Consider the following 21,538-nt stretch of genomic DNA (forward strand, 5'->3'; position numbering starts at 1 on the left):
TATCAACTCGACACAATCTTCCAGACAACTATCCCCTCTTCTTCAATGACACTCAACTGTCCCCCTCTTCTACACTGAACATCCTCGGTCTGTCCTTTACTTATAATCTGAACTGGAAACTTCACATCTCGTCTCTAGCTAAAACAGCTTCTATGAAGTTAGGTGTTCTGAGACGTCTCCGCCAGTTTTTCTCACCCCCCCAGCTGCTAACTCTGTACAAGGGCCTTATCCGTCCATGTATGGAGTATGCTTCACATGTCTGGGGGGGTTCCACTCATACTGCTGTTCTAGACAGGATGGAATCAAAAGCTTTTCGTCTCATCAACTCCTCTCCTCTAACTGACTGTCTTCAGCCTCTCTCTCACCGCCGCAATGTTGCATCTCTAGCTGTCTTCTACCGCTATTTTCATGCCAACTGCTCTTCTGATCTTGCTAACTGCATGCCTCCCCTCCTTCCGCGGCCTCGCTGCACAAGACTTTCTTCTTTCTCTCACTCCTATTCTGTCCACCTCTCTAACGCAAGAGTTAACCAGTATTCTCAATCATTCATCCCTTTCTCTGGTAAACTCTGGAACTCCTTGCCTGCTTCTGTATTTCCACCTTCCTATGACTTGAATTCCTTCAAGAGGGAGGTTTCAAGACACTTATCCACCAATTTTTGACCACTGCTTTGACCCTTTTAAGGGACTGGCATTTCAGTGGGCATTTTTTTTTATTAGATTTTTGTTGCCCTTGGCCAATATCCTTCCTACATAAAAAAAAAAAAAAAAAAAAAAAAATATATATATATATATATATATATATATATATATATATATATATATATATATATATATATATATATATATTCTCTTTCTCTTTTCATTTTATTCCTTAGCCAGTATCCATGGTATGTAAAGAGATATATATATATATATATATATATATATATATATATATATATATATATATATATATATATATATATATATATATATAGAGAGAGAGAGAGAGAGAGAGAGAGAGAGAGAGAGAGAGAGAGAGAGAGAGAGAGAGAGAGAGAGAGAGAGAAGGTATCTTACATTAAACCTGTTCCTTGTGTCTACACTGGTGATGCGTTTAATATAATATTCTCGATCACGTGAGCGTGTGACATGGCGTGACGACCTGACGTGACTGGCCGCCCCGGATGTAAGTTTGATCCCGCCGCCATGTGTGACACCGACCGACGAGTGAAATAGGAGAGGTTTTGTCTGGTACTAGGACATATACGATATATAATTATTTCCTCATTTTCTTCTTTATTGAAGTTTCTTTGCTTGCTACTATCCATTTAATGCATCAAGAGACGTAGTGCACATGTACACGACTGTACTTAAGGCAATTCTTATTTACCATTAAAAAAAAAAAATATTGGAAATAGTATTAATTTTTCGTGGAGAGATCAATACCCTTAGAGGTGTCCCTATGGTTCATTGACTTTGTGTTGATTCTTTGCGTCTTTGCTTCCACCGCCATCGTCACCTCACACCCGAGAGGTTATCATAACTCTTCCTGTACATAAGAAAGTCAGACAAAACTGGTTATTGATTGACTCACGCTACGTTGACTTTATTCATCCCATGCAAGATATATACATAGTTCTGCGTTACAGTTAGAGGAGCGAAAAGAACTGAGAGACGACCAAACAGACCGAAACGATCCACATGTTTTGCCTTTAATATGACATGCACAGGTTGGCATGGTTATCTTGGTACTGATTGAGTCATTGATCAGTATTAAAGAGATGGCGCAGTAGTCAGGTGTACTAGTCACATTTGTACTTAGCATAACAAGCCTCCTCTTCTCTCCACTCCCACACATACACACCGGACATTCATTCATTTACGAATGGGAATATGCTCGCTTATTTCGAACTTCCTTAAAGGCCTTCTGTCCTTCACCGCCAGCTTCTCAAGTGAGATTAAATTGAAGAGAGAAAGAGCAAAGTAAACTCTGATGACATAGGTGGTTCACTCCTTATGGCGCAATTTGAAACAGCTTCTATAACAAATAGTAGCATTGCCAAGGGTTACTATGAAATGTTGTATCAACACGTTTTGGGAATCAAAAATAGACAAATGTTGGTGAAGTTACGCATTTTTTTTTTTTTTTATGTAGGAGAGACACCAACCAAGGGTAACAAAAATCTAATAAAAAAAAAAAAACACTGAGATGCCGGTCCCGAATAGGTTTCGAAGTGGTGGTCAAATATTGAAACCTCCCTCTTGAAGGAGTTCAAGTCATAGGAAGGTGGAAATACAGAAGCAGGAAGGGAATTTCTATCGTTTACCAGAGAAGGGGATGAATGATAGGGAATACTGGTTAACTTTTGGATTAGAGAGATGGACAGAATAGGGGTGAGCGAAAGAAGAAAGTCTTGTGCAGCGAGGCCGCGGGAGGAGGGGAGGCATGCAGTTAGCAAGATCAGAAGAGCAGTTAACATGAAAATAGCGGTAGAAGATAGCAAGAGATGCAACATTCCAGCGATGACAAAGAGGCTGAAGACAGTTAATTAGAGGAGAAGAGTTGATGAGACGAAAAGCTTTTGATTCCACCCTGTCTAAAAGAGCGGTATGAGTGGAACCCCCCCCCCCCCAGACATGTGAAACATACTTCCTAAATGGAAGGATAAGGCCCTTGTACAGAGTTAGCAGCTTGGGGGATGAGAAAAACTGGCGGAGACGTCTCAGGACGCCTAACTTCATAGAAGCTGTTTTAACTGTTTAGATTATAAGAAAAGGACAGACCGATGATGTTCAATGTAGAAGATGGGGCCAGTTGAGTATCTTTAAAGAAGAGGGGAAGGTTGTGTCGAGTTGATAGATAGAGGAATTGAATTTTTGAGGGACTGAACAATACTAAGTTTGCTCTGCCCCAGTCAGAAATTTTAGACAGATCAGAAGTCAGGCGTTCTGTGGCTTCCCTGCGTGAACTGTTTACTTCCTGAGGGGTTGGACATCTGTGGAGAGACGTGGAAAAATGTAGAGTGGTATCATCAGCGTAGGAGAGGAAAGGGCAAGAAGATTGGTTTAAAAGATCATTGATGAATAATAGGAAGAGAGTGGGTGACTGGACAGAACCCTGAGGAACACCAATAGAGCGAACATAAAGGAAACTTGAGATGAAGTTACAGAGAGAAGGATAGAAGCTGTAAGAGGATAGTTTGGAAATCAAAGCTTTGTGACAGACTCTATCAAAAACTTTTGATAAGTCTAAGGCAATAGCAAAAGTTTCACCAAAATCTCTAAAAGAGGATGACCAAGACTCGGTAAGGAAAAAGATCACCAGTAGAGCGGCCTTGACGGAACCCATACTGGCGATCAGATAGAAGGCTGTGAAGTGATAGATGTTCAAGAATCTTCCTGTTGAGGATAGATTTAGATAACTTTAGATAGGCAGGAAATTAAAGCAATAGGACGGTAGTTTGAGGGTTTAGAACGGCCACCCTTTTTAGGAACAGGGTGAATGTAGGCAAACTTTTTTCTGTTGACAGACAAAGTTGAAAGTGTTTGACTAGGCAAGGTGTAAACACGGAGGTGGAGTTTTGCAGAACAATACGAGGGACCCCATCAGGTCCATAAGCCTTCCGAAGTTTTAGTTCAGTGAGGGCATGGAAAACATCATTGCGAAGAATTTTAATAGGTAGCATGAAGTTGTCAGAGGGTGGAGGAGAGGGAGGTACAAGACCTGAATCGTCCAAGGTTGAATTTTTAGCAAAGGCCTGAGCGAAGAGTTCACCTTTAGGGATAGATGTGATAGCAGTGGTGCTATCTGGTTGAAATAAAGGTGGGAAAAGAAGCAAAGTTATTGGAGATGTTTTTGGTTAGATGCCAGAAGTCACGAGGGGAGTTAGATCTTGAAAGATTTTGACACTTTCTGTTAATGAAGGAGTTTTGGCTAGTTGGAGAACAGACTTGGCATGGTTCCGGGCAGAAATATAAAGTTCATGAGATTCTGGTGATGGAAGGCTTAAGTACCTTTTCTGGGCCACCTCTCGAACATGTATAACACGAGAACAGTTGTGTTAAACCCAGGTTTGGAAGGTTTAGGTCGAAGAAAAGAGTGAGGAGAGGAATGTACGCCTCCATGCCAGACACTATCACCTCTGTTATGCGCTCGGCACACACAGACGGGTGTCTGTCACGGAAGCAGTAGTCATTCCAAGGAAAATCAGCAAAATACTTCCTCAGGTCCCCCAACTAGCAGAGGCAAAAACGCCATAGGCACCTCCGCTTAGGGGGGATCCTGAGGAGGGATTGGAGCGATAGGACAAGATACAGATACGAGATTGTGATCGGAGGAGCCCAGTTGAGAAGAGAGGGTAACAGCATAAGCAGGATTTAAGGTTAGGAAAATGTCAAGAATGTTGGGTGTATCTCCAAGATGGTCAGGAATACGAGTAGGGTGTTGCACAATTGCTCTAGGTCATGGAGGATAACAAAGTTGAAGGCTAGCTCACCATTATGGTCGGTGAAAGGAGAGGAAAGCCAAAGGTGGTGGTGAACATTGAAGTCTCCAAGAATGGAGATCTCTGCAAAAGGGAAGAGAGTCAGAATGTGCTCCACTTTGGAAGTTAAGTTGTCAAAGAATTTCTTATAGTCAAGGGAATTAGGTGAGAGGTATACAACACAGATAAATTTAATTTGAGAGTGACTCTGTAGTCGTAGCCAGATTATGGAAAACTCAGAAAATTCAAGAGCGTGGGCACGAGAGCAGGTTAAGTCATTGCCCACATAAACGCAACATCCAGCTTTGGATTGAAAATGAGGATAGAAAGTAGGAGGGAACACAAAATGGGCTACTGTCTGTTGCCTCAGACACCTGTGTTTCAGTGAGGAAAAGATGAGGTTTATTAAAGGAGAGGTCCATACAAGTGCCTTCTTCAAAGTGGTGAGTATTGGCAAATGTAATGTACCTATACTATTAGTTTTAGTACAAGTCTAATCGGTGCTCAGCTCCCTAATGAGTGGGTAGCATGACTAGTATTGTGTGCCATTGAGTCTTTGTTTTGAAGGTCATATATCAAGCAGCGAAAGTAAAGGTTAGACAGTAGAAACTACAGAGCGGAGGTGATGAAGAATGACATCCTTAATTTGAATTGATTGTGTGTGTGTGTGTGTGTGTGTGTGTGTGTGTGTGTGTGTGGTCTTTTTTACTTTAAGAATTTATTTTTTCATCTCGCTCCTGTACCTCATTTAATTAGTTATTTTACATTGCTTCTTTTTCTAGTTCTCTTATTGTTCCTTTAATTTCCTTTTACTTTTTTTTCCTATACCGTTAGCCATTACCTTTATTTTTTATTCAAGTCTTCCACATATACCCTCTCCTCCCTAGCCTTTCTTGTTTCTTTCCCTGTCAATTTTTTACGTATTTCTTATTCCATTCCATTCTAGTATTTCTTGTTTACGAGCATGTGTCATCTGCAAGTCTGATTGCACTTTTTTTTCCTATCCATCCTGTTTTCGCTCCTTACTTTTACAATGCAGAAATCTGTATCTTGTTTCTTTTGCAAGTGGTAATCGTGTGCTTTGATTATCGGTAAGCTTGGTTTTATGAAGAACCTTATTTAATTCTGAAGACATATAAGATGCTCCTGCCTTGACTGACCGCTTACTCAAGCTTTTGGTCTTTTCTCTAGTTGGTGGTGGTAAATCCCTCTGATGCCACATGTTAAATTTATGTTGGTGTGAGTGAATATTGTGGTATGGCAGCCGCTGCCATGAATGTTCTTTTCTTGATATCGGTGTTTATTTGTAATGCATCTATTATTCTTAAAGTGATGAAGTGTTGCCTGTGTGTGTGTTTTTTTTTTTTTTCCTTCTTTTCTTCCCAAGAATCTTATTAGACGAAGACTTGGATTATACTAATGAGGAATAGCTGAAGTCCTCCTTGGTGTCCTTATGTATTATACAGAATATACAGAATGCGCACCGTTTACTGTATATGGACATCGCGAAGCTGATCATGAGGTGAACCTTTGGTATGGGTTATTGTGTGGATTACGCTTGATTCCTTCGTAACGTTATCATGTAAGCACACCCATGAACCCAGCAATTAGTATAGTGAATACGGGGCGTTACCATGTAAGGAATGGCATATAAACTGCAAAGTATCTAAATGAAAGGAGGGGATACACAAAAATATTCAAATATGTCAAAGGAAAATGTTTCAGAAATCTATTGTTGTTGTTAAGGAACAAAATAAAATAGTGTCGTGTAGGTCTCGTGTAGCATGGATGGAGTAAATGCAAGAGTTGTGTATTCAAATACGGATATTTCAAATTCATGCAAATACGAAAAAAAGTATACTGAAATAATGTTATTTGAAACACAAATACGAAAACTTGTTGAATGTATTCTCGATAGCACATGAATAATCTCCGTAGAAAAATAACTTTTTTTGATGTAACTTGGTAAAACACTGTAATAAAATTATCCATTGATAAAAGTGCTTTATGAGTAATGGTTTATGATATATAATAATGGAAAAAAAAGATGAAGAGACTCGTCGCAAATTGCAGTATTTCTGAATTTATTTCTGCTGTCATGAAATAAAACAAAGAAGGATAAACTATATTGCAATCTCAAGAGATTTTAAGACTTCTAAATTTTTTTTCAAGGCAGTGGAAATCTTACTGGGTATTCAAGGTAGCATATTAGCAAGTGTCACCAGACATTCCTTCAGTCGTAAGTTTGAGATCGTCTCTGTCGTGGAAATATTTCCTCCGCAGTATTTACGAGCTGTCTTGAAGGCGCCGCTTCTCTCATATGGGGCTGTGAAAAGGACGTAGGCCAGTTAAGATGATTTACTTGTCATGTTTGAGTTATAATTATAAATCTCCCCAAAATACATTTTAACTGCCCGAGCACCGATCAAGACCCAAGTGACGTTTTGCACAGATATAATTTTTTTTTTTTTTTTTGTCTTTTTAATGAGGTAGAACAAACGAGATTTGCTGCCTGAAACCAAGATCACTGATTCAGGTTGTGAGTCCTGGTTCTTCGCTCTCGCTTCTCGCAGGTTTAAAATCGTCTAAAGCGGTCTTGTTTACTCTCTGGACATCCGTAGAACTTGCACAACAGAGCACAAGGAACAAATCCAGTAATGAGCCTGCTTGCCTCAGCCCAGGAAACAGTGTCCTCGTCCACTGGGAAGTGTTAATTAAAGCTCATTTCAGACGTTGCCCGAATAGCCTGCGAATCCTTGCTGTACATGGTGTGACTTTTTTTCCTTTGACACACATTTAATAAAAAAAACAAGGAAGTTGTAAGGGAAAAAGACTTTTATTTCCGATAAAGAATGAAGGATTATTCGTCATATTATTGAAAAGATATCAACACGTTTCCCAAGTATTCAAATATGAATGAGAATACTTAGATTTCTCAGAACAAATATTCTAATACGAATGCAACCAAATACTGTATTCCAAAGTATTGGAATATGAATTACGAATACAAATACTCCATGCGTGTCGTTGGGATCACCGCAACACAGAAGTCAAAAAGACGTACAAAGACATGTTCGCCTCCTTCACTGGATATGTAAGAGAAATTACTCGAAATGAATTATGTTGCACATGAAGAGCAATGGATTCTTTTCAGTCTCACAGGAAATAACGCATGTTGCAATAAACTTTAGCGAAAAATACTTATTGATCTGCTCTCCTGAAATCCCAAGTGGTCATGAGTCCAAAAAACACCGCCCAACAATGCTTTGTGTAAAAGAGTGAAAAAAAAAATAAAAACAAGAAAAACGTTGCCTTGAACTCAGAAGGAATATGTAATACATTTGTGCAGTTTTTTTAATATGTATATATGTATTTTTTTAATACGTATATATGTAATTTTTTTATTGCTTTGTTTTGTACCTCATTTGTTTTAATAAAAGGTTTCATATTTGTATTTATCATTATAACTTTTAGACAAAAAATAGAAAGAAAAAAAAAATAAACGTGTGTTCTCTGGACATTTTCTGTTGATCTTTCCTTGTAGGTAAGCAACATAGACGAGACAGAAAAACGGTGTTACATGAAACTCGTACTTCCAGATCATTTCATCAGAATTAGAATGCAGTATCATAAACCTCTAGAGACTCGATAAAATGCTGTGGCTTGCAGCGTGTCTCCCTCCCTTCTTTTGTTGTCTTCTTATTCAACGTCAGTTAAAAAAAAAAAAAAGTACTCTGATTTATATGAGAAGATTTTGAGTGTGTGACTTATCTTGTGGCAAAGGATTGTTGAGTAAAATATAAGATGAAATTGTGATAGCTTTTAGTAGCATAATCTATACAAGGCGTCCTCTCATACTTTATTGAGTCTCCCCCCCCCCCCCCTCTCTCTCTCTCTCTCTCTCTCTCTCTCTCTCTCTCTCTCTCTCTCTCTCTCTCTCTCTCTCTCTCTCTCTCTCTCTCTCTCTCTCTCTCTCTCTCTCTCTCTCTCTCTCTTTAAAAAAAGTTACCCTAGGACACTAGGTGAATGTTTCATACATTTCGTTCGAAGGCGTTTTCTATTATTACATCCACGCTCGCTTCTCGATCCGGGTGGAAGTCACAGCCACAATGCACCCCAGATATTATTATTTGCAAACAAAAATACATGAACATTTTGGTATATATTACTTCCCTTATTGATTTTAGACTATTCAAACGAAAAATAGTTGCACTTCAAAATATGCAAAAATACAGGGAAGAATAAATCATCTTGCTAAGACTCGTCTGCATTATGCCGGCTTCTACGGCCGGCATATGAGAGACATGTAAAGGTATTCTCCACCGAGTAATATGAAAAGGAATAGACATGTAAATATGTTTGTGTACTTATATAAGGCTGTGTCTTTATAATATAAGATGGTAGAAAAGTTTGGATTGATAAGGCAAGCAAGACTTCTCTCATAACAATCACCGTTTTTATTTATAAAATAATACATGTAATAATACATGTAATTTTATTATAATGTGTAGCTATTGAATAAGATTTGAATAAACATGCATGCACATTCTCCGAACTTCAGATTTATAACAAGTGACGTCAGTCTATGCAATGGCTCTGTTTATTACGAGTACATAATATTAAAATGTATTTACTTTCTCCTTAATAATCCTGGAATGTTAAACTTACATTAGAAACCACATATGTAAACCAGACGGAAGAAAATTATATGAAGGAACCAATGAGAGTTGCCAGACACTGCTCAACACCACCACCTCCCAAAGGTTGCTTTCGTTAACGCATCAAAGCAACCCAGTCGAGTGTCTGCTGTAAGGTAATTAGAGCGCGTAATCAGTTTTCATCGCAGCTCCGGTTACTCTAGTATAAGCTGACTGTGTCTTTTGAATCTAATAGACAGCTTATTTGTGACATTGGCCAGTAATACTTTCACGAAGTACCTGATGCTTGCTGCACCTTGAACGGATTATCAATTTAAAATTTTTTTACCTAATAAGCAACTGCACTTCTAAGTTGCATTTGTGTTTTGAGTAAACTGATGAGATAAGTGAAGGAATAAGGGCGCTCTTCAAGACACATTTAATTTCCTTCCAGTGTCCAACAATGACACATTTCAGTTCCTTCCAATGTCCAGCGTAACTATCTCGCTGCAATGGTACAAATCCCAATAACGCTCATGGCTGAAACATTAAACCCAAAATGGCAATATTCATACTAACTCAGCTAGTTTTTTCTCTCAAGATATCTCATTATTTTAATTGTAATAATAATTTACTATTATTATTATTATTATTATTACCATTGTTATTTTATTATTATTATTATTATTATTATTATTATTATTATTATTATTATTATTATCATTATTATCATTATTATTATTATCATTATCATTATCATTATTATTATTATTATTATTATTATTATTATTATTATTATTATTATTATTATCATTATTATCATTATTATTATTATTATTATTATTTCTATTAATTAAATTATATGTTTACAGTAGTGTTGTAAATTCCTTCAGAAATGTGTGCTCGGTGCGATATACATTTTGCCTTGTAGAGGAGAATGTGATACACCTTCCTGTGGCAATATCTCATAGAAACATTACAATGCAATAGATTAAATTCTTAGTTGACATACGTCGTGTGCCTGACTTAGCTTATATGATATTAACCACTTTATTATTAATTTGTATAAATGAAAAGCAAAATTATACTTAATGTTTATAAAAGATTAAAAGCAAAGGGACCATTAATATTCGCATCCAAAAAACAGGCGGTTGCATACAGATGTGGTGCAGAACGCTGATGTAAGCTTCACGGCTAGTCCGTGCGCAGTTTTAAAGCATTATGATGAAAAAAAATAAAATAAATAAAATAAATATTGTACAAATTTGTGAATAGTCTATGTTTTTTTACGTATCCGCCTAAATATGTGCTTGGCTTAAATATTAGCGTTCACTGTGTAAGTACTTGAGTGTTACTGAGTACTTGGGTACGGCCAAGGAATGTATTAGTGGTGTGTAAATTTACGGCGTAATTTACATTCAAGTGCTCTCCATCTAGTAGATGTTGTTGCTGTTTCACAGGGATCTCAGACATTGCAATATTTATTCATTTCTATTTCTATATACTAATTATTTTCGTTCTTTAGCGAGATGAATTTGCCGTGGTCTCTCTCTCTCTCTCTCTCTCTCTCTCTCTCTCTCTCTCTCTCTCTCTCTCTCTCTCTCTCTCTCTCTCTCTCTCTCTCTCTCTCTCTCTCTCTCTCTCTCTCTCTGTCGTGTGTTTGCATTAGTATTGGAGGATGTCAATGTAGCATGTTTTGTTCATACTTCTGTATTCTTGCCTTACTTATTTTTATTATCTTTTCATTCCCCCTCCCCCTTTTTTTCAAGCGTTAGATATTTGGTGCTGTATATATTTTTGTTATAACGAACTTTTTTAGGTGGCGGGGAGAAATACAATGCTGGCATAAGCACGAGCATCGCTTAGTCATATGACCAAACGTTGCGCTGTTAACCTCATGTCATCACAGTGGCTAAAAATAAAATAAAAACATTGAAATATAGAACTGAATTTATTGTATATTTATTTATTTATTTATTTTATTTTATTTATTTATTTATTTATTTATTTTTTAAATCAGATAATATAAGGGAATAGATGACGGCAGATATGTTGATATATATCTTACAGTTTTAATGTACAATAACTATAAATTTGTATATGTTCGGTCACACCTATGTAACTGGAAGAGGTGTAGTTATGGACTAGTGACGAGCACGCGTTAAGTTTGCAGGCAGTCTTGTTATTGAAACAATGATACATTTCTAAAAGTGTTAATACGTACAGGCTTGACGTCTAACTAAGAGAGTTTTCAGTTACACAGTTGCTAAATGGGATATATTAGATGCGTTCACAGTTTTCAAGAGTAGTGTGGACAAACATGTTGGACAGTAGGTCATGACTCACCGTTTAAGCCTTCACCCTTCCTTCTTGTCCGCTCCACGAGTACATAGTATAGGAAATGATACGTAATTGTACAAACAAAATATGCATTTATCCATGAGTCTAACAATACGAACATCGTCTTCTTTTTATAATCATAGATTACATAAATTATGTAATGATAGACGTAATCTAAGTATTATTTAACGTAGTTTGAAAAGTATTAGAGTAGTTTTATGTCATTACTTACTACTTCTACCGTATGACCTTTTTAAGAGTAAAAAATGAGTTGATAATATTTCGAAATTCTTAATGTCTTCATAGTAAAAGTAAATAGGACGTCATCGTTCTTTTCTTCTACTTGAACATAATTTAGGTAAAGAAAAAAAAATCAAAATAGTTTGGTATACAACATTTTACCTTCGCTGGTTTGTCGTTTCGTTTACTGTACATTCTAATGCTGCGCTGTGTCAACCCTGTTTGGGCTCCATGTGTCGTTGTTATGGAGTCATCTCTTTTTAAGCCTGGAGTTTCTAATTGCATATGAATTAAAAATGAGAACTTTGATGTTTTTAAGCCCAGGCGCGAAACAATATATTGGTGTGTGTGTGTGTGTGTGTGTGTGTGTTCAATAGTGCAATGGGTTTCATATACTAAAATTCAATAATCGGCAAGAGTTTGTGATGCAAACACACGGTGCTTCTATTCGGACATTATCCTCCCACGGGCCTTTGATGTCAACAGCACTTTTCCCTTCAGGCAATCACAGGGAAAGACATAAAGCAATTGCCAGCATCGGCGTGAGTATAAACATTCACCGATGGATTTTTATTTGGTTTACGGTTAACGGATAGAATGCGCAAATGCTGCCATCCACCTGCCCTGGTCTGGAGGCACTCTGCCCGAGGCGAGCATAGGGTGTGTTGGTTTTCAAAAGTATAACTGGCAGGCAGTACCTTTACTTTTAGTATAGGGCTTTATAACTGCACAAGTATATAGGGGTTCCGTTTTGATGGCAAACGTTATAGAATTTGTCGTGCATTTGGTTTTACGATAGAGGGAGAACAATTTTTTGTTGTTTTGAGGTATACATTTTTAGGTTTGAATATGTGGGAGGGAGTGTGGCAGCCGATCATAAATCCTAAGGCTGTGTTGACTGGGATGCGATGGCTGTCAGCGACGCGTCAAGCGAACTGTAAGACAAAAATTGAATGTGTGAATCATGACCCCAGTTTTGCTCCAAAACTCTGTCTCGTCGCGAACACACTTCCTCTCCCCCACCCCCTCCTTTTTCCCCCCCTTCTGTCACCGGCTGTAATTCCCTTGTCGCTGCGGAAGTAAGAGAAGGCAGGTGGGAGGGGAGGAGACCATGACAGAGTGAGGGGAAGAGGTGAAAGTGATTTGCTTTACTAACAAGGAAGGTCATATCAGTGACAAGTCTGATTGGTGCTATAACGCTCGGGTTGTGTGGATCAGTAACTCAATAGCGTGGTGGCAGGGCTTTTTGAGAATCCCTTATAGCCCTGTATAGTGCTCCAACTACAGGAAAAACTGCCATGAATTAAGCAACATTGGCTTATTAATGATAAATACTCTTCTGTTTTTCATTATATTATTATTATTATTATTATTATTATTATTATTATTATTATTATTATTATTATTATTATTATTATTATTATTGTTGTTGTTGGGATTATGGTTGTTGATTTTTTTTTCTTATGTAAGAAGGCCACTGGCCTAGGACAACAAAAATATTCATAAAAGCCCCACTTCATGCCAGTTCCCGTATAGGTCAGATGGAATTATTATTGTCATTATCATTACTATTATTATTATTATTATTATTATTATTATTATTATTATTATTATTAAAAGTATGAAATTATCAGTTATGTTAATAAGGTGTATGTGATAGGAGTAAATTTCTAAGTTAAAGTTTTCTGTAGCACAACCAAGAGGAGAGAAACAAAGGCAGTTAGCAGGCTCAGAAGAACGGTGAAAATGAAGATCATGGTATTCTTCTTCTTCTTTTTCTTCTCATTATTATTATTATTATTATTATTATTATTATTATTATTATTATTATTATTATTATTATTATTATTCTTATTATTATTATTATTGAAAATAAAGGAAAAAAAATTGATGAAGTCCGAGAGAAGAAATAACCTGAAAGAAGAAACTCCATGAAAATGAAAATAATAATAATAATAATAGTAATAATAATAATAATAATAATTCTTCATTAATGTGAATTGTGACATGACCTTTGAATGTGAGGAAGGAGGAAGTATCGAACTCGACCCGAACAATGGATTAAAGAAGATATCATAAGACACACAGAACAGTGATCAGGTTTTTCACATAAAGGCAGAGAATTCAGATAACATTGCAATATTTGGTGATATTTGCTTAATTTTTTTTTTTTCAAAGTTCAGGTGGAAACGTATGCAAACTGAAAATTGAACGTCCAACCAATTTTGGCAATATTCCTTTTGCTTTGTAAAGCGAATATTTTTGCAAAAAAAAAAAAAAAAAAAAAAGAAAAAAAAATGGCCTAATGAGAGAATCTTAGTATAGAGCTGATAGTTAGCACAGAGAGGACTTGACTACTTTATCATTTTCCTGTACATGTATATCTTTAAAAGAAAAAAAAATATGGTAAAAAATAATAAGTGCAAATATTTGAGTTGTGAAAGTAAATTAAACTAAGTGATTTCGATAATCTAGACGCATGAATATGATATGGAATGTTGGCAAACATTAAAATAACTTAAGAGATTCCTATTCAACATGATGACAACGTGGAATAAAGAATGGAGCTACGCAGACAACAATGGGAAAGCCAATCAAAAGTAAAGTTGTCACAGTATTGTTACAGGAATGCAAGTGAAGATGGACAGAACATGTGTTCCGAACTGTAGAAACTGGTGTAAATAATAGCCAGCTGGAGGGATCCCAGAATATAAAAGAGGAGCAAAGCGCAGGGCGATATACGTGAAAGAAAAGTTTGTTAGCATAAAATTGCGCTGTGTAAAGTAGCTGCAGGAGTGTTGGAAGAAACCTTATAATTTTTTCCAGCTGACCTCTGGCGTTGATCAAATTTAATTGGTAGTAGATTTCTTTCCTTGTTCGTATGTAGCGACTGCCATCTTTGTAGTATGTTGGCTGATACAATATTAGGATACTTTTGTAGGTAAATTAATTTCTATAATTTTACTGCGATATCAGAATACCGGGACACGTCTGTCGGGTGATGGTGATGCGCCCAAGTCATCGCCATCATTATTGCTATCATCATCATCATCATCATCATCATCATCATCATCATCATCATCATCATCGCCACCACCGCCATCGACACCACCACCAGCACCATCACAACCATCATCTTCGTACCAAAACATTATCGATAACTATTTCTTCGAATCTTAATAACACCATTTTTTGGATATTATATCGAAAATATACAGGTATGGAATATTTATCATACTTAGAAGGCGCCTCATTGAAATTTGGCCATTTACCCCGTCACCTTAGTAACTGTCCACAGGAAGCAATCATCATCCACAGTTCCACCAGATCCTCATCAGTTCTAATCACAAAAAAAATTAGATGTTTTAAGTATCAAGGCAATATACGAGTATATCTGATATACTATGTACCTATATATCTCATAGAGTATTAAAGAACGTATAATAGAATACTAGTCAGCATGAATAAAATATAATTAAGTACTGTACAGATTTTTATGAAAACTTACGGTAACTATATTTGCAAATGATTTAGTCCTTTAGATGCTATCTTGTGGTCTCTTATTAAACTCAATTCCATGGACTTCAACAACAATGTCGTGAGATTGTCTTGAACTAATACAAGTTGAAAGGTTTATTGAACTCTGGCGATCCCAAGCAGCGCATGGGAGTAAAACATACAAAACATTATTAAGTGTAAGCAGCGCCTAAGAATTAAACTATAAATAACTAAAACTCTTTTACGTGCGTTACAACTGCTCTTATAAATCTGGCTAGATTTAACAAAATGCAGTGTTTCTTACCATCTTATAAATGTCAGTTATCTTTATGACATGATATCCATCCAGTAGTATTTCTTAACATGTTTGCCTCTGCAATGATTGAAGAAAGGATATTTAGATGAGTAATGAATTTCATAACCTATATAATTGACATCGCCTAAGGAAGAAATTCTCTTCTCCAAGTCAATATTGTTAAACCTACCTGTAAGTATAAGTAATTTATGATTTCCACGCAAATACACGTACAACGGTGAAGTAATGTCTAGGATGAACTACCAGATGATTTTGTAATAGTAAACATGTCGTCATCATTCATTACTTTATATAATCTAAATCATTATGCAATTTCTCTAATAATTTTTGTTTGTGTATATCAGAATGTTCCTAATGTTAATGATTTGTTTTTCACATACTTCCCATTGATATTTATGTCATGATTAAACTGAAGTTCAATCGGTAAATGATCTTGCCTAGCCATGGGCTACACAAGATATATCTGTAGAGATAAAAAAAAAATAAAAAAATAAATAAAAAAAATACCGTCATTATCATAAGCAATTTGATACCAAAAATTTACTCTCCTGTTTTCAGTCAGTTCTAAGGGAATACTGAATCCTGTTTCACCATATAACATGCAAGCTTGTGTAGCTTTCTTTAACTTTACAATCCCGTAAGAAAAGAATTGCAGGTCATATTTAATTTGTGATTATTTTCAAATGCCAATATTTCTCATGCATAAAGCACGACTGCTAATATCAGTTTTTCACACAGGTTTAAACAGATGTCCACCTGCAAGTCCATTCTGTTAATCTTATTCAGTAAACCGAAAGTGGCTTTTAGTACGTGCCAGCATAAATCAAAGTCGTCCTCAAATAAACATAGTCATAAAAACATCAATATCATTATCTCCAAACTTAAAGGTTTACATTTTTATTCTTTTTCTTCTGAAAGCATCCATATCTTAACTTTAGCCAAAAACAACAGTCATACCATAGGAGATATAACTTGCATGTCATGCTCCGTAACTAATTCCCCTTCCCGCCCATAGATTATGTTTCCTTAGTTTTGGCGGAATATGCTTCTTACGTACGAAGAGCTTCCATAATCTATACAGATTCTTGAACAGGGTAGACAACGACTGTTTCTTTGTCTGAGAGAATTCACTTCTTACTTTATATTTTCAATATCTCACATGCGACAGTTCTATTACTTGTTCTCTTATATGTTGGCGTTGTTTGACTATTCAAGCTAGTCGACTTTCTTTCTGTCCCTCAAAATTATGTGCATTTTCATTCTGTTCTGCTTTAGTAAAGCAAGAGGTAAAAAGAATTTTCACTGGATCTCCCCTTTTACACTCAGTTTTGCACATGTTCACTCTTTATTGTAGTGCACACGTTTTCAAGAAAGAATAAAATGCAATGAAGTATTCTTTTCCTCTTTTTAGCAACCCTGATTTTTATTCTCATTTTTACGGCAACGATTAGTATTTTTTCGAAGGGTATTGCGTTTTTCCCTCTTTTGTATAAGTTTCGTTATCATCCTTTTAAAATGATGAATTGAAGGTCAGAGACGATAATGGAACAAGCTATCGAAAAAAAAAAAATAAAGATCAGGAAGAAGTATGGAAAACAATTCGGAGAGCAGCTTTTAGTGTTGTTGAGGAAGCTTGTGGCTTGATAATGTTAAGCAGTGGAAGGAGAGGAGAGGAGAGAGAAGGACTGGTTGACTAAGAGAGGTAGCAAGTTGTGAAAAAAAAAAAGGAATATTTCATTTACTTCAAGAAGGGGAGTATAAATGATCAAAGCACACCGGGAAAGAAGAGAAGGGGAAAAACAAGGTTGTTAAGGCAGGACTAAAGAGAGGATCAGAAAAGAAAAGAATATGGTTCTGAATTACAGCAAAATAAATAATATGTTGAAGGTAAATGTGTGAGTACATGTAGAAATATGTGTGCATGTAGAAAGTACTACCAAAATTATTTTTGAGTAGAATGTCGCAAGGAAAACATGAAGCGAGAGTTATCAAGGACTAAGAGAGAGAGAGAGAGAGAGAGAGAGAGAGAGAGAGAGAGAGAGAGAGAGAGAGAGAGAGAGAGAGAGAGAGAGAGAGATCAGTCAAATACTTATGTAGGGAGACTTATGGGTAAGAATGTTGACGAATGTAAGGTGATAAATCGACCTTCAGAAAATCTCGAGGAAAATGAAATGTGGAAGATCACTTGGAATGGACTTGATTTACATGAGAACTATTGAAGAAAATCGAGAATGTGCTGGGAACAAAGCTGAATAAGGAACAAGAAAATGTGACTTTGGTAATAAAGAAACATATTCACATTCACTAAAAAATATACAAGGGTTTCAACTTGAAGGAAGTTTACAATAGATGGATTCTCATATTAATTACTAGTATTGTGTTCTTAGCAGGAAGAAAGGCTGTATGAAGAAGTGTTTTGAAAATGTGTAATGATTATTATTATTATTATTATTATTATTATTATTATTATTATTATTATTATTATTATTGTTATTATTGTTATTATTCGTTATTATGACAATAATGATAATAATGATGATGATTGCTACTATTACAATTATTGCTTCTATTATTTTCAGCCTGAAATAATGTTGTAATGATAATTTTTGTTATATTGATATTACTTTTTTTTATACAAACTACTGCTACCACTGCTACTACTACTACCACTGCTACTACATTTTCCACTACCATCACTTTCAGCAAGGCCTCAGTGGTAATGGGAGCAGTCTGTTACCGTTGTGCTGCCATCACTTGTCTCGTTTCCTTCGTTCGCAGTGAGCTCCAGCAGCGTGCAAGGTAAAATTAACCTTATTCCGTTCTTCGTTTTGAGGATGCTCCTTTGTTATGATTCTCTCTCTTCCTCTCTCCCTCCCTCTCTCTCTCTCTCTCTCTCTCTCTCTCTCTCTCTCTCTCTCTCTCTCTCTCTCTCTCTCTCTCTCTCTCTCTCTCTCTCTCTCTCTCTCTCTCTCTGTGTGTGTGTGTGTGTGTGTGTGTGTGTGTGTGTGTGTGTGTGTGTGTGTGTGTGTGTGCGCACGAGCGCGATCGCGCGCGCGCGTGTGTTTCTGTTTGTGTGTGTGTGTGTGTGTGTGTGTTATGTAGGAGTGACACCGGCCAAGGACAACACAAATCCCCCACAAAAAGAAAAAAAAAAAAAAAGGCTCACTGAGATGCCGGTCCCCGAATAGGGTCCAAAGCGGTAGTCAAAAATTGAAGGATAAGTGTCTTGAAACCTCCCTCTTGAGGGAGTTAAGTCGTACGAAGGTGAAAGTACAGAAACAGGCAGGGAGCTCCAGACTTTACCAGAGAAAGGGATGAATGACTGAGAATACTGTTTAATTCTTGCATTTGAGAGGTGGACAGAATAGGGGTGACAGAAAGAAAGTCTTGTGCAGCGAGGCCGCGGGTGGAGAGAAGGCATGCAGTTGGCAAGATCAAAGGAGCAGTTAGCATGCAAATAGCGGTAGATGATAGCAAGAGATGCAACATTGCAGCGATGAGAAAGAGACTGAAGACAGTCAGTTAGAGGAGAGGAGTTGATGAGACGAAAAGCTTTTGATTCTACCCTGTCTACAAGACCGGTATGAATGGAACCATACTCCATACATGGACGGAAAAGGCCCCTGTACAGAGTTACCAGATGGAAGGGTGAGAAAATCTGGCGGAGGTTTCCAGTTTAGATTATAAGTAAAGGATAGACCGAGGATGTTCAGTGTAGAAGAGGGGGACCGTTGAGTGTCATTGAAAGAGAGGGGATAGTTGTCTGGAAAGTTTTTTCGAGTTGATAGTTGGAGGAATCGAGTTTTTGAGGCAATGAACAATACTAAGTTTGCTCTGCCCCAGTGAGAAATTTTAGAGACATCAGAAGTCAGTGGCATCCTAGCGTGAACTGTTTATTTCCTGAAGGGTTGGACGTCTATGAAAAGACGTGGAAAAGTGTAGGGGATAGGACAAGAAGTTTGGTTTAGAGGATCATTGATGAATAATAGGAAGAAAGTGGGGGACAGGACAGAACTCTAAGGAACACCACTACTAATAGCATTAGGAGAAAAATAGTGACTGTCTACTACGGCAGCAATAGAACAGTCAGAAAGGAAACTTGAGATGAAGTTACAGAGAGAAGGATAGAAGCCATAGGAAGGTAGTTTGGAAATTAAAGCTTTGCATAAGACTCTATGAAAAGCTTTTGATATGTCTAAGGGAACAGCAAAAGTTTCACCAAAATCTCTAAAAGAGGATGACCAAGACTCAGTAAGGAAAACCAAAAGATCACCAGTAGAGCGGCTTTGATGGAACCCATACTGGCGATCAGATAGAAACTTGTGAAGTGATAGATGTTTAAGAATATTATTGTTGAAAATGGATTAAAAAAACTTTAGACAGGCAGGAAATTAAAGCAGTAGGACGGTAGTTTGAGGGATTAGAATTTAGATAGGCAGGAAATTATAGCAATAGGAGGGTAATTTGAGGGATTAGAACGGTCACCCTTTTAAGGAACAGGCTGAATGTAGGCAAACTTCCAGCAAGAAGGAAAGGTAGATGTTGATAGAGCTGAGAGAGTTTGACAAGTCAAGGTGCAAGCACTGAGGCACAGTTTCGGAGAACAATAGGAGGGACCCCATCAGGTCCATAAGCTTTCCGAGGTTTTAGGCCAGCGAGGGCATAGAAATCATCATTGAGAATAATTTTGATAGATAGCATGAAGTATTCAGAGGGGTAGAGGAGAGGGAGGAACAACCCTGAATCATCCAAGGTAGGGTTTATAGCAAAGGTTTCAGCGAAGAGTTCAGCTTTAAAGATGGATGAGATAACAGTGGTGCCATCTGGATAAAATAAAGGAGGGAAAGAAGAAACAAAGTTAGTGGAGATGTTTTTGGCAAAGTGCCAGAAGTCACGAGGGAGTTAGATATAGAAAGATTTTGACACTTTCTATTAATGAAGAAGTTTTGGCTAGTTGGCATGGTTTCAGGCATAAATATAAAACATGAGATTTTGATGATGGAAGGTTCAAATACCTTTGTGGGCCACCTCTCTGTCATGTATAGCACGAGAACAGGTTGTGTTAAACCAAGGTTTGGAAGCTTTAGGTCGGTAAAAAGAGTGAGGAATGCATGCCTTCATGCCAGACATCACCTCTGTTATGCGCTCGGCACACAGAGACGAGTCTCTGACACCGAAACAATAGTCATTCTAAAGAAGATCAGCAGAATATCTTCTCAGGTCCCCCAACTAGCAGAAACAAAAACGCCAGAGGCACCTCCGCTTATGGGGATCCTGAGGAGGGACTGGAGTGATAGGACAAGATACAGACACAAGATTGTGATTAGATGAGCCCAACGGAGAAGATAGAAAAACAGTATAAGCAGAATAATTAAGGGTTAGGGAAAGGTAAAGAATGTTGGGCGTATCTCCAAGACGGTCAGGTATACGAGTAGGGTGTTGCACCAATTGCTCTAGGTCATGGAGGATAACAAAGTTAAAGGCTAGTTCACCAGGATGGTCAGTGAAGAGAGAGAAAAGCCAAATCTGGAGGTGAATATATATATATATATATATATATATATATATATATATATATATATATATATATATATATATATATATATATATATATATATATATATATATATATATATATATATATATATATATATATATATGTGTGTGTGTGTGTATTTATTTATGTTTTTTTTTTCTCTCGTTATATATGTATGTAGATTAAGTTTGTTTGTAATGATTTACCCACCGGCTGCCGACTGATAATTATTTCCCAGTAGGTCCGTGAAAGAGTGCGGCTCAACAGACCTGGGCACATCATTCTATGTATATATTTAATATCAACATTTGTGCACTATTAAGGCCAATAAAAATTAAAGTCTATTCTAAAGTCAGTCTCTCTCTCTCTCTCTCTCTCTCTCTCTCTCTCTCTCTCTCTCTCTCTCTCTCTCTCTCTCTCTCTCTCTCTCTCTCTCTCTCTCTCTCTCTCTCTCTCTCTCTCTCTCTCTCTCTCTCTCTCTCTCTCTCTCTCTCTCTCTCTCT

General features: G+C 37.0%; 1 long non-coding RNA gene across 2 annotated transcripts in view; it reads left to right on the forward strand.

Moving 5' to 3' along the window:
* The window catches only part of LOC135106684 (uncharacterized), a 132,828-nt gene that overhangs the window by 24,932 nt on the left and 86,358 nt on the right, over positions 1-21,538 (forward strand). For both annotated transcript variants that reach the window (XR_010271404.1, XR_010271405.1), the window contains exon 2: positions 18,203-18,298. This is a non-coding gene — a long non-coding RNA (uncharacterized LOC135106684). The remainder of the gene's footprint in view (positions 1-18,202; positions 18,299-21,538) is intronic.

This window comes from Scylla paramamosain, chromosome 14 (assembly GCF_035594125.1).
Source record: "Scylla paramamosain isolate STU-SP2022 chromosome 14, ASM3559412v1, whole genome shotgun sequence".
Classification (NCBI taxonomy): domain Eukaryota; kingdom Metazoa; phylum Arthropoda; class Malacostraca; order Decapoda; family Portunidae; genus Scylla; species Scylla paramamosain.